The 13,870-nt window shown below is 41.6% G+C and overlaps 1 pseudogene; it reads left to right on the forward strand.

Annotated features, from left to right (window-relative positions):
* The first annotated feature begins 326 nt into the window (after positions 1–326).
* Positions 327–1,470, forward strand: LOC116892776 (annotated as a pseudogene).
* Positions 1,471–13,870: the final 12,400 nt, after the last annotated feature.

The following is a 13,870-nucleotide window of genomic DNA, read 5'->3' on the forward strand; positions in this document are numbered from 1 at the left end:
GGTCTAATTGGATGTAGGCATATAGAAGAATGCAATGAGCCTTATCTATAAACCTGTGGAAAACTCAAGTCCAATTGCATCAAAGACCTCAACATAAAACCTTATCCATCAAACCTGATACAAGAGAAACTGCCTGAACAGAACAATAGTGGTACTAAGTGAGGTCAACAATTAATAAATGAAACTTGATGAAACTGAAGAGCTTTTGTAGGTCTTCAGAAGGACAAATGGCAGCCTATAGGTTGGAAAAGGATCTTCACCAACCCTATATAGCGCAAAAGTCTAATATCCAAATTACATAAAGAATCCAACGGTTTCCCTCTCTGCCCAGCTCCCCTCCCGCTTTTGCCCTGGAGAATGGTCAGAAAGAGAAAGTCTACCCGTGGCCCTACAGCTCAAAGACGTCTCAATCTGGCCTGAACACCTTGCCCCAGAGAGTCCTACGGAAGGAGCCTGCCGTGAAGTCTGCACAGGCCCTCATGAACCGGTCCAACAGCCAGGCCACAGCTTTCCCTGGCCAGAAGTTGACTGAGAACAAAGGCACCACTGCCTTGCAAGGACCCCAGAGCAGGCAGCCTTTCACCATTGACAACTTCGAGATTGGGCGTCCTCTGGGCAAAGGCAAATTTGGAAATGTGTTCTTGGCTCGGGAGAGGAAAAGCCGTTTCATCGTGGCGCCAAAGATCCTCTTCAAGTCTCAGATTGAAAAGGAGGGGGTGGAGCACCGGCTCCGCCGAGAGATCGAAATCCAGGAGCACCTGAAACATCCCAACATTCTTCAGCTGTACAACTACTTCTATGACCAACAGAGGATCTACTTGATACTCGAATATGCCCCCCGCGGAGAGCTCTACAAGGAACTACAGAAGAGCGGAATCTTTGATGAGTAGCGGACTGCCACGATCAAGGAGGAACTGTCAGACGCGCTGATGTACCGCCACAAGAAGAAGGTGATTCACAGAGACATAAAGCCCGAGAACCTGCTGTTAGGTTTACAGGGAGAGCTGAAGATTGCGGACTTTGGCTGGTCTGTGCATGCCCCATCCCTGAGGAGGAAGATCATGTGCGGCACCCTGGACTATCTGCCCCCAGAGATGATTGCGGGGCGGATGCATAATGAGATGGTAGATCTGTGGTGCATTGGAGTGCTCTGTTATGAACTGATGGTGGGGAACCCACCCTTTGAGAGCCCTAGCCACAGTGAGACGTATCGTCGGATTGTTGAGGTAGACCTGAAGTTCCCCTCTTCTATGCCTTTGGGGGCCAAGGACCTCATCTCCAAGTTGCTCAAACATAACCCCTCACAACGACTGCCTCTGGAGCAGGTCTCGCCTCACGCTTGGGTCCGGGCCAACTCACGGAGGGTTCTGCCTCCCTCTGCCCTTTAGCCTGCTTCTTGATTTTTGTTCCTGTCATTTCTCAGTTTTCTTTGTATGTCTGTGTATGTGTCGTGAGAAGGGGATAGTGATTGGAAACAATCCCTAACCCCATTCTAGGGGATCATATTCCTCTTCTGACCTCTATAGGCAAAATTAGGCATGCATGTCGTATACATATATGCAAGCCAAACATATAAAGTTAAAAAACAAACAAACAAACAGTGCTAGAAAGATGGCTTGGCAGTTAAAAGCACTGGCTACTGTTCCCAAGAACCAGGAATTCAATTTGAGCACTGCAATGGTGCTCACAACCACTGTCTGTAACACCTAGTTCTGGGGTATCGAGGACATGAAGCCTCTGCAGGCACTAGGCATGGATGTGGTATACATCTATGCAGGCAAAACACTCATGCACAGAATTTTAAACCCTCTAGTCTGACTGAAAGAATTTGTCAAATGTTGAATGTTATTTTAAAAATACTATAAGCCAAAAATGCATTTAATACAATTTTTCTCTGAAACATGGTGTAGCCTAGTCTGTTTTAAATTCAGTAAAATTATGAAGAATAAAGCATATTTTATAATAACAAAAAAAGAACTCAACAAGGTAAACTACATCAAACCAAATGTCCCCATCTAAAAATGGGGTGCAGAGCTAAATTCATCAGAGGAACTTCCAATGGTCACTTAAAGAAATGTTCACCATCCTTAGACTTCATAGAAATCCAAATCAAAAGCACCCTGAGATCCCATCTTCTGTGCAGCAGAATGGCTAAAATAAAATACTCAAGTGATATTCAGCACATGCTGGTGACCATGTGGAAAAAAGGGAACACTCCTCCATTGCTGCTTCGATTGAAAACTTGTACATCCTACTTTCTAAATCATTTTGCCTTTTCTCAGAAAACTGGGAACCGTTTTACAACAAGTCTTAGCTAAACAACCCCTGGACATATACACAAAGGATGCCCCACCATCCCACAAAGACATGGTTTTATCTGTCATAGCCAAGAACTAAAAACAAACTAGATGTCCCTCAACTGAAGAATGGATACAGAAAATATGGTATATCTACACAATGGAATACTCTTCAGCTATTAAAATAAATACATTATGAATTTTGTAGGCAAATGGATGAACTTGAGAATGTCATCCTGAGTGAGGTAACCCAGAACCACAGAGAAATGTATGGTGTGTACTCACTTATAAGTGGACATTAACCATAAAGTGCAAGGTAACAGATAGATAGAAATGAAGGAAGAAGGAGGGCCTAAGTGAGGAGGTGTGAATCTCACTCAGAAGGGGAAACAAAATAGTCCTCAGAAGGATGAAGTGATGGAACAGGGTAAGAGAAGAGGCAGGAAAGGAGATGGAAATGGTGATCAGGTCTAGGGAGAGGGGTTGGGAGAAGACTGGGAATGAGAATGCAAATTGTCTTGGGTGGAGGGTGCAGGGATCGCTGGTGGCTTGCTGGATGCCTAGTATGGGAGAGGATAGGGGGAGTCTATGGGGGTGACTCTAGCTTAGATTTCTACCAGGTCAGGGGCCTGAAATGGACACCTCTTGAAGCAAAAAAGAAATTCTAGAAGAGGAAGGGGACATCAAAACACTCACAAAACCTTCAATTCAAAATCTATCGTGCCAGTAAATGTGCAGGGATAAAGATAGAGCAGAGACTGAGGGAACAACCAGTCAATGACTGCCACATAGTGAGATCTATCTCATGTGACAGAGACAACCTCTGACAGTACTTATGATACTCTTATATACTGTAGATAGAAAAATAGCACTCCTGTCTTGGGAGAGGCTTCATCTAGCAACTGAAACCCACAGCCAAATGTCAGGTGGAGCTCAGGAAGTCTTGTGGAAGAGTGGGAGAGAGTTGTGAGCAAACCAGAGGGTTCAAAGCCCCTACAAGAAGACCCACTGAGTCAACTACCCTTGCACCATGGAGTATGCTAGAGTCTGGGCAACAAACCCCAGAGCCTGCTGTACCTATCTGGAGTTGGTCTCCATGTGGATAATCTGACAAGTAGAACCAGGGCTGTCTCAGTCTCTGTTGCCTGCCATTGGATCCCTTCCCCATAACTGGACTGCCTGATTGGAAAGCTGTGGGATAGGTGCCTAATCCTGCTGGACTAGATTTTGCAGGTAAGTGTGGTACCCAACGGAATCTCCCCTTCTCCAAAGAGAAGGGGGAGCTTTATGGAAGAAAAAATTTGTAAGGTGGGACTGGGAAGGGAAGAGGGAGAGTGACTGGCATCAGGATGTAACCTGAATAAAGAATACATTATTGGAAGTAAAAAACGTTAGCCTGGAAATGGGAAAGATTGCTCAGTGGTTAAGAGCACTGAATGCTCTTTCAGAGGTCCTGAGATCAAGTCCAGTAACCACATGGTGACACACAAATATGTATAATGTGATCCGATGACCACTCTGGTGTTTCTAAAGACAGCTCAGTGTCCTTATATATAACAAATGAATAAAAAAATAAATTAATTAACTAATTAATTAATTTTACCTGGTCTTAGTTTTCGGGCAATGAATAAAATGTCTTGAGATTAAATTCAAACCCATGACATGGACTGCCTGGATCTTTCAGGTCTGCAGGAAACATCTCAAGGAAGAACAAAAGAAGCTGGAGAAGGATGGGGAGAGGTCTGTGCTAGGACATCCTGCTCCTAAGGGAATTGTTACTGCTCCCTTGCAATACCATGAATAGCATCAGCAGGCTCCTGCTGTGTTACCCCTAAACACAATGCTGTCTTCTCCAGGAGTGGATCCAACAGCTCTCAGAACCTCCTCAGGAACTATGTGTTTCCCAAGGTTTACCTACACTTGCTTACACACCCCTATTCTGAGTTTTGGAAACTTTTCAAAGCCCATTCATCTGAGACCGGTGAGTTCAGGACAGTAGTCCAAGTGTCATGTCCTACCCTGACAGTTCATTCTCATGAGTCATCACCTGCCCTTGACAGATGATTTTTGTTTTGAAGTATGGTGCTGTTTTTCCAGGTTCCCAATTCTTGCAGGTATTGGAGCCCTGCAGATGCACAGTCAGTCTTGTCTCAAACTGGTAACTGTGTGTGTGTGTGTGTGTGTGTGTGTGTGTGTGAGAGAGAGAGAGAGAGAGAGAGAGAGAGAGAGAGAGAGAGAGAGAGAGAGAGAGAGTGTGTAGAACCAGATATTTCATGATCGTACCCCATTACTGAGCCACTCAGAACACATGCAGGGTGTGGGAACAAGAAATAAAAATAAAAGAGTAAAAAGCTGGGTGCAAGGCAGGTTCTTGGGAGCAGAGCATCAGGAGGAAGAGTCCAGAGTCCAGGGAGGCAGGGTGTGAAAGTACAGCAGCAGCTTAAAGGGGCTGCCAGTTCTTAGGGTGTGGGGATCAGGTGTGTTAGGAGCACAGGAAGAAGTTGAATGTGATGAGCTTTCAAGTTTAACTACTGTCTGATCTCTGCAGTGCAATCCCTGGAAAAGTGATGTAAGTAGTCCCCAGTGCCTTAGTCAAATCACAGATACTTTCACTGTCAGATCCCAGTGTGCTGGGGACCCCTACCCTGGGAAGTCCTCAGGGGTGTAAGGATTATGCACTTGTTTCCTTTGAATTGTATTCACCATGAGTGAGGAAATATGTGTCTGCACCTCTTCTGGAAGCAGAGATAGTAAACATGGGTGGCACTCCCGATAGCCTGTCTGTATAAAGTTTTGGCTTCAGTGGTGTTAGCTCTCTGGCTCAAAGATCTAATCTAACAAGTCCTAATATTTCACCGATGAGGGAAATATGAAAGCAGTTAACTGAAATACATACTCTGCTATTCTGAGTTTGAAACAGGCCTAGGGGTTGGGGATTTAGCTCAGTGGTAGAGCGCTTGCCTAGCAAGCACAAGGCCCTGAGTTCAGTCTCCAGCTCGAAAAAAAAAAAAAAAAAAAAAAAAAAAAAGAAACAGGCCTCAACGGACACTGTTCCTCCTTACCCTTCTTAGACATCTTAGTTTTGTCTACATGCATTCCTGGTGGCAGCTCTGAGGACTCAATTCTGACTTGTGACTGGGCCTGGGTCCTGTTCATGGGCTAGGGAAGTACCAAATGTCTACTGTGTGGTCCCTGTATCCATGTAGTAAATGAAGTTCCACAGCCCATGACTATAAATCAGGATGTAGAACCCATTGCAACAGATACTCAGCTGAAAACTTGAAAAACAGGAGTGGCTAAAGACAGCTGACATGCAACACAATGCTCTTCTTTCTAAGCCCCTCTACTCTTCACCAAATAATTGTGCAGCTAGAGTAGCCTAGCACACACTGAGAAGTGTGGAGAGAAAGAATTTTATGTGTATGTTCCTCTGCCAATGAGAAATAGATTTCAAAACAGTAAATAATTTTTGAAGGGAAATTTCTCTTTTATAAACACCAGTCTCTCTCTCTTAAATACTGCTTTAAAATTATTTATTTTTATTTCACATGCATTTGTGTTTTACCTGCATGTGCATCTGTGTGTGGCTGTCAGATATCCTAGGAAGTTTGTTGTGTATGGGCAATTCCATTTAAAACAGTCAGAACAAAGCGGAAATGCAGCATCAACAGTAGCAATCAGGTCTCTGTCCTTAGGCCCCTGTGGATATAGCTGGCCTTGGGGCTGACAGAGTCTTCTTTGTGAATGTATGCCATGCACTGAACCACAGCTGTGATGCTGGTGTCCTATGGTTACCACAGCACCTGAATCTTGCCTTGTCTCCAGGATACCTGCATCCAGCCCTGTCTCCAGGCAAGCATGCTGAGGAAGAAATATTAGCCACATGTAAACAATGTGGGATTTGTCAGTACACAAAGAATATGATTTCCCTATCAAATCTACATTTTAAAAGGAGGGTAGTGTGAAGGAGAGAGATTCTATAGACTAGGACTCCAGTTACACAATAGCCTCCTTGTGGCTTTATCAGTCACAACTATGAAGGGTGTTGGGGACCTCTGCAGACTCGGAGAAAGAGAAATGCTTTCCTATAATGGGATCCAAGAGGAAAACAGGATTAGATGAAAGCTCATTACCCAAGGATGACCTCTCTTTAGTGAGAAGACCAGAGTTATGTGTGGCTTTCATTTCTAGATCTCAGGAGGAAAGTGCCTCAGGTGTCCTTGTGCCTGCTGTTCTCCAGTGCTTTTGACAAGAAGGCTTCCTCCTTCAAAATGGCAAGCTTGAGGGTGGCAAGTTCTGTCCCTGTCATCATTTGATCATGGATGTCCCCAAAACACCTTGTGCTGGAAACTCGTGTCAGAACCAGTAGCACTAACCAGCTGTGACTTTGTATGCCTGTAATCTTAGAACTGGGGGGAAGTGGGATACCAACATATTCTTGTAGCTTACAGTCAGCCTAGCTGAGATGACAGAATTGTGTTTCACTGAGTTCCTACGGGAGAGAGTGATGAAAAAAGCACCTAAGCTTTTCATTTGGCCTTTTCATGCTCATACACATATGCGGGCAGATTTCCTTACACACACACACACACACACACACACACACACACACACACACACCCCACATGCTAAACATCTTTCTGGTTATTAGCTAAAGGACATGCTAATTTGGGAGAAATACCTTATTTTTCTGATTACAGTAAAAGTAATTAGGCCCTGGACTCCTCTCTGTGTCAGAAAGGGCAGAGGGAGTCCCCTTGAGGAACTAGAAAATTCAAGAGAACTGAACAAGAAAGATACAGATTCCTTAGGCCATCCTTCACAAGGCATGAACAAAGACTTATGATTGGTTATTATTAAATTTGGCTCATAAAAGACTATCTTTTCACATGCTCAAACAAAGAGCAATTTCATCTTGAGTAGTCAAGGTATTTTATGTTAAACTGGTTCACAATTAGCTTAGCAATCAAGCCTCAGGATACAGGGTAACACAGATGCATAGGAGTAGCCATGGAGGCTGCGTGAAACTCTGATGCCTGTGTTTAGACAGACTTAGTGCGGGGTTATTTTAAAATTACAAGTAACAAAATGTGCTTGAAATAAACTAAAGTCAAAGTTAGAAAAATAGTATACAAATTATGGAAGATATCAGGGAAAAGGCTAAAAACAAAAATCCCAAGTAAAATCCAAACAAATAACCAACCTTGTATTCTGTTCAGCAGAGTCATGAAGCTCTCTAGAAGGAGACAAGAGAGGATGCAGCTGTTGGGCTATCTCAGGCAAACTCTGCACCAGAGCACCTGTTCAAAGAGATTAGGGCATCATTATTGTATCATGAATGTTTACAGGGAGAATTGAATGATTTACCAGCTGAGTTGTGGAATTCTATAGATCTATAAAATAATCTATGCAGTGGATAATACAAAGTTATGAAATATCTTCCAGCTTCATTAGTCAGAACTATAAATTTTCAACCTAGCACATGGATGCTGAGTGTAACTGTGATTTCAAGGTCATTACCAATCATCTATGTTAAGTGTTTTAACTCAAGGAAAGTGGCATTGCCATAGATAAAATCAGTTAAAGGCATATTTATTTCTGCTTTGCCAAGAAACTGGACAAAAGTCAGTTCAAAAAGTTGCCATTATTGAGTGTACTTTTTTCCTCTCAGTTACTTCATGTATTTTCTCACTTATTTAAATTTCCATACATGTATACAGTAAAATATGGTCATATCCACCCTAACTTCTCTCCTCCAACTTCTAAAAGATTCCTCTCAGAATCCCCCTCTTGACTCTATAGCCCTGGTTAGTCTGGGACTGGCTGTGTAAATCAGATTAGTCTAGAACTCACAGAGGTCCACCTGAATCGGATCCTGGGTTAAAAGTCAGCACCACTAAACCACCCCTGTGTGTGTGTGTGTGTGTGTGTGTGTGTGTGTACAGAAATACACATAAACACATTTTTTGTATCCCATTAAGCCCTGTTAGTGCTAGTCAGGCATGCATACTGTGTGTACAGCTGTTCCCACTGGGAGTCGTACCAATGGCCTTCCCCCAAGGAAGAATGAATTTCTATCAGCTGCTGTTAACTGCAGCTCCTCATTTGATGCAAGGGCTTATAAGTTCTTCTCCCACCCATGCATGATGTGCAGACAAATGCCACAGCCACATCTATCACTTTACTCTGTTAACATATACTAATAAAATGTTATGGTGTTTTCAAATTTATATATATATATATATATATATATATATAATATTATATTTATAATGACACTTCGCATATACTCTTAGTGGCTATTCCTGGCTGTGAACTTGACTAGTGGAATGAACTACAACCCAGAATTGGAAAGCTCACCTTTGATCCTGATTTTGAGGCTGGGAGATACAAGTTTTGAACTGCATCTTGGCATGGAGATCATGAGGCAAAGTGGCTATGAATCTCAGGAGCTTAAGGCAAGGAGGTCTCTGAGTTCAAGGTCACCTGGGACAAAGCAAGTCCCAGATCCAGCTGTGGTGGTACTCACCTTTAATCTGGGACTCACCTTCTGCTGGGGATTTACATAAGGACATTGGAAGAAGGAAGAGTCTCTCTTTCGTCTGTCTGCCTGCCTTGTGGGACTGAGCCACTGCTTGATCCTTGGACTCCCATTCATACCTGCTGCTGATCATGGTTGGGGAGTTGGACTACAGACTGCAAGTCATCAACCAATTGTCTCTCTGTACAGAGATTACCCATAAGTTCTGTGACTCTAAAGAACTCTGTATAAGACAATTCTCCTTCATAATATTTAATTTCTATTTATGTATATATATTTATATATAATGTAATTTATTATTTTATTTATAATTTTATTATATACATCCCTATGTTTATATGTAAATAAAACACAGGCTGTATGCCTATAAAACAGTAACACACTGCATACTTGATGACTGTTGCCTTGTCCCTACTCCCTACTGCAGGGGAGAAAATGGACCAGTCTGACCAATGAAAAAGGTAAACTAAAATGTTAACTACTGGGGGGAAATACAGATTGTTTGCACATAAAATTACATCTTCTTGATTAGTACATTAGAAAATTTCTTAATTTATTGAACTCACATTTTATGATACATTGTATATGATATATTATCTCATAGTTATTAAGGTGTTTTTAAGTTATTAAGTTTTAAGTTATTAAGTTATTTTTACTTTGGTACAAAAGTATACACATAGTGTTATGCTACTTCCAGTAATATCTGGGTAAGGCTTCATTCACATGACTGCATTGTTTAATATTTCGTATGTGATCCAAAGCTCTTTTGCTTTTATATTATGATCTAAGCAGAACATTGATGATACTGAAATTATATATGATACCTAAGTTTTTCTCATTTCATTAGCTTTCCATAGAATGCTATTATAAGTGTGTTTGACTGTTCGGTCCCAGGGTATGAATTCCAGTAGAGCACTTTCTGGATAATATTTCCTTACAAAGTGCTGTTAACTGCTTCCTCCAAGAAGTTAATTTCTTGTTTTGAAATTTAAACCTTATGTTTAAATAGAAGATAGAGAAGGCAGATGCTGGATTATTTAGTACCAAGCTGGTTTTCTGTACTGATGTGGGTAAGGGCTGGTCACTTGTGGTGTTTCTCATTCCTTAATATTTGTAGCTGTTTTAGACTTCATAAATAATCATTTTGAGTATTCCAAGTCTATGGACATTTTCTGACCCAATATCCATTTTTACAGGAGTATTTTTCTTACAAGTTTGGAGCCATAAAATAGAAACTTTCCTAACTAGTCAAGCTTCGAGGGTATATGAGGGTAGGATTTTGCTCATTTCCTGCTGTGTGATTTCATTGTGCTGTTCTGACCTTGTTTTTGCATAGGATGCTGGCCGGTATAAACTGGAAATCTATGTTAAGTCGTTGTCCAAGGAGGTGTTGCAGATGTGGTCAGTATTTGTTTTAAAGGAAACAGTGAAGGGCATTCTGCACTCGAGCTTTGTGAAATACAGTGCAGATGCTCATGGCTGTGGATGCTGTGTGGCGTGAAGAATGGTGCTGTGCACTCCATATGTGGTGTGAGGAATGTTGCTGTGCACTGACTGTGTGGTGTGAGGAATGCTGCTGTGCACTGACTGTGTGGTGTGAGGAATGAGCTGTGACTGTGTGGTGTGAGGAATGCTGCTGTGCACTGACTGTGTGCTGTGAGGAATGCTGCTGTGCATTGACGCTGCCTTTTTTCTTTTCTCCCTACACCTGCATCCTTCTGGTGGCTCAGGTTGGACAACTAGGTGCCCATGACCAACTCCTCATTGTGGATGGATTTAGTCTGGTTGGACTTTCTCAGGAAAGGTATGACTAATTGGTTACTTTAAAGCTTCAACTAATTTGTTAGTCTTAGTGTATTGAAGTGATATTTACCATTTAATTTTGAAAATTTAATTAAAAAAGTAGTGATGTAAAAGCTCTTTGTGTTGCCTCACCTTCCCCTATAATCCTAGTTCTTAGAGCACATGAATCTCATTTTGTGTTCACTCATAAGAATGTATATTAGTACAGAGTATCCCCTTAAATAATTATATAAATAAGTACACAGATACGGAGAACTTGTAAAATCTTTAAATATCTTAATGTTAATGTTATAGAATAGAATATGTTTACCTGTTTTATAATTAATTATCATAAGTGATGTGGACAGGACATAATCTTCTGAAAGCCTGGTTTATTTCCCCAAACAGCAACCAGGCTGAGGAACCTAAGCACAAGTATTCTGAACATAGACTCTACTGTGACAGTGACCGCTGTTTCCTTATATGTTCTCCCTAGGTCAGCAGAATTCATGACTAGAACCAGTTCTATGGTTACCCTGGAAGTTGCAAATCAAGGCATCCTCTGTCACTGCCTGTCCACCTTCTTACCCAGCCATTGTCTTCCATGGTGCAGAGAAGGAAGAGCTAGTGACTCAAGCCAGGTTAGCCAACAAATAGTGATCCCGTATTGAGATATGGCTCCTCCTAAAAGTTATCAAAATCTGGGGCTGGAAAGATGGTTCAGTATTTTATAATATCCATGTGAACTCAAAACTGCCTAAAACTCTAATTTCAGGAGATTTGAAACCTTCTTCTAAGTTCTTTGGACATGAGTCAAGCATTCATTGGCACACATGCTGGGCACTCATACACATAAATTATTTTTATAAAGAGAGGCTCTAAAAGTCCCATGTAGTAGTTGCTACCACAGCTCTTGCTCAGATCTTCAACAAAGAAGTTAGTTTAGAATGAGTACATGATGCTGAGAAATACTTCTGGATCATGATTCAGATCAGATCCAATGGTACGGTTTGCTAGATATATTCACAGTCTGTTAAGTGCAGTATTGTGAACTCTCTTCTGACCCTGACTCAGCTTTGGAACCTGCACACCCTAGCCCTGACCTTTGTAGCTGGAGTATCAACAACAGTATCAGTATCTGACAATCTGAAATCCCATTTACTAAAGCGAAGAACAGGAAACAATCCTGGCTAGACCGTGTGTTGGCATGTTAAAGCAGAACACCATTTACAAACTCAAAGAGGGAAGTGGGTAACAAATGAGTCCCAGGTGAGCAGACAGGAAGACTAAACTGTGAACAGGTGTGGATAATCACACCAGGTGACAGCACCATGTGATGCTGTCATTCTGATGGATAATAATGTGTGTTATCAAGTGAAAGAAGAGTAGTTGAGTGCTTTTAAAATATTACTGTAAAAAGATTTACTTTGTTATTTACAAATTACAATTCAGACATTGAGAAAATAAATAAGGTCAGTTTCCCCCATAGATACATACTAAGTAAGTGAAATGTTTTTCTAGACACAATATATGTAAAAGCTTTTGAAAATGTTCATATAAAGCTATTTGTGGCAGCATGCACCTTTAATGCCAGCTCTAAGAATGCAGAAAGAGGCAGATTTCTGTGAGTTTGGGTTCCCCCTGCCTTGTAGTGAATTCCAGACCAGCCTCAAATATATAGTGAGACCCTGGGCTCTTTTTTGTTCTGCTTGCTTGCTTGTTTTTGCTTTTTTAGGCTAGTCAAGGAACATAAAAAAGATCCCCATTTTATACCATGTGAAGTTATTAAATATAAGAATTTTAGATGCATCCTTTGAAGCTCGTCAAGTCTTAGAACCAGTGAGAGGGACAGAATGAGTGAATTGACTTTGATTTCAGTTTCAGATCGTTATGGCTCAGGTAAACCCAGGGCACAGAGTGAAGTTTTTTTAAGTTTAATTTTTCTTGGATATTTTATGTATTTACATTTCAAACGTTATCCCTTTCCTATGCTCTCCCAACCTGCTCCCTCTGCCTCTATGAGTATGATCCCACTCACACCCACCCATTCCCATCTCAGTGCCCTGGCATGAAGATGCTTGCAGCTAACCATTGCACTGAATATGGGGACCCCAATGGAGGAGTTAGAGAAAGGACTGAAGGTGCTGAAGGGGTTTGCAACCCCACAGGAAGAACAACAATATCAACCAACCAGACCCCACCAGAGCTACCAGGTAGGAAAGCATCAACTAATGAATACACATGGAGGGATCCATGGCTCCAGTCGCATATGTAGCAGAGGATGGCATTTTCCAGCATCGATAGGTGGAAGAGTAAAGGTTCTGAGCTCTATAATAATTCAGCTCAAAACAGCTCCCCAGAGAGTCCTCAGATGCCTTGGTCAGACACAGTGATCCAATGAAGCTGCCTGGTAAAGACAGGCTGATGAAAAAGAGAACAGACCACCTTTTCAACCCCAATGTGACAAGTAAGAGGAGGTGTTCTCTAAGTCACCTTGTTATCCAGAAGCCAATAGGACAAGTTGTACATTGATCATTACTGTGTCTCTTGGCAAGCTAGAGTACAGTTTTCATAGAGGTCTCATATTAGTCCAAAGTTGGGATTTTATTTGGAAAACCCTTGACCTTATAGGTCAAAATGCACTGTAAATGTGTCTTCAAAAAGGTGTTAGGTTTCCAAGGTAGTGGAGATCATTTTTACACTTAAAAGAGTTGCTAACAAAGTAGTGAGGATGGAGTATACTGAATAGAGACCCCAAAAGGTTCAACCTCCAAAAGGCTTCGCGTATTTACTCTCATGTCTCTAGCACCGATCTCATTCGGTCCTGGAGAAAGTCCTTCTCCTAGCGTGTGGTATCAGGAGACTTGTATGGGTGTGTAAAGCTGACTTCTAGTATATCTTTGTCTCCGGCTTAGTGCTAAATATTCTGCCATCAGTGTATGATGTGTATGACGTGGATCCTGCATTTAAAAGAATGTTGTTATGTACATTTTACTTGTTACTAAATGTGACACTTGGGTTTTTAACACTATTTCTAATAGATCAGCCTCCTATTCCTGGAGAGAAGTGTGCATATACCACTAGAACAGCAGCTAACATCTGTCTCCACTGGAGACCTCTGCACTGAGGTCTGAGATGAGCTGGAACACTTTCTTACTTGTGAAATATCTGACTTGTTTGATACAGTTCTCAACAAATTACATTAACTATCATTCCTGAATTTTGGTCATTTAAGTTTATTTTTATTACA

Source organism: Rattus rattus, chromosome 2 (assembly GCF_011064425.1).
Source record: "Rattus rattus isolate New Zealand chromosome 2, Rrattus_CSIRO_v1, whole genome shotgun sequence".
Lineage (NCBI taxonomy): Eukaryota > Metazoa > Chordata > Mammalia > Rodentia > Muridae > Rattus > Rattus rattus.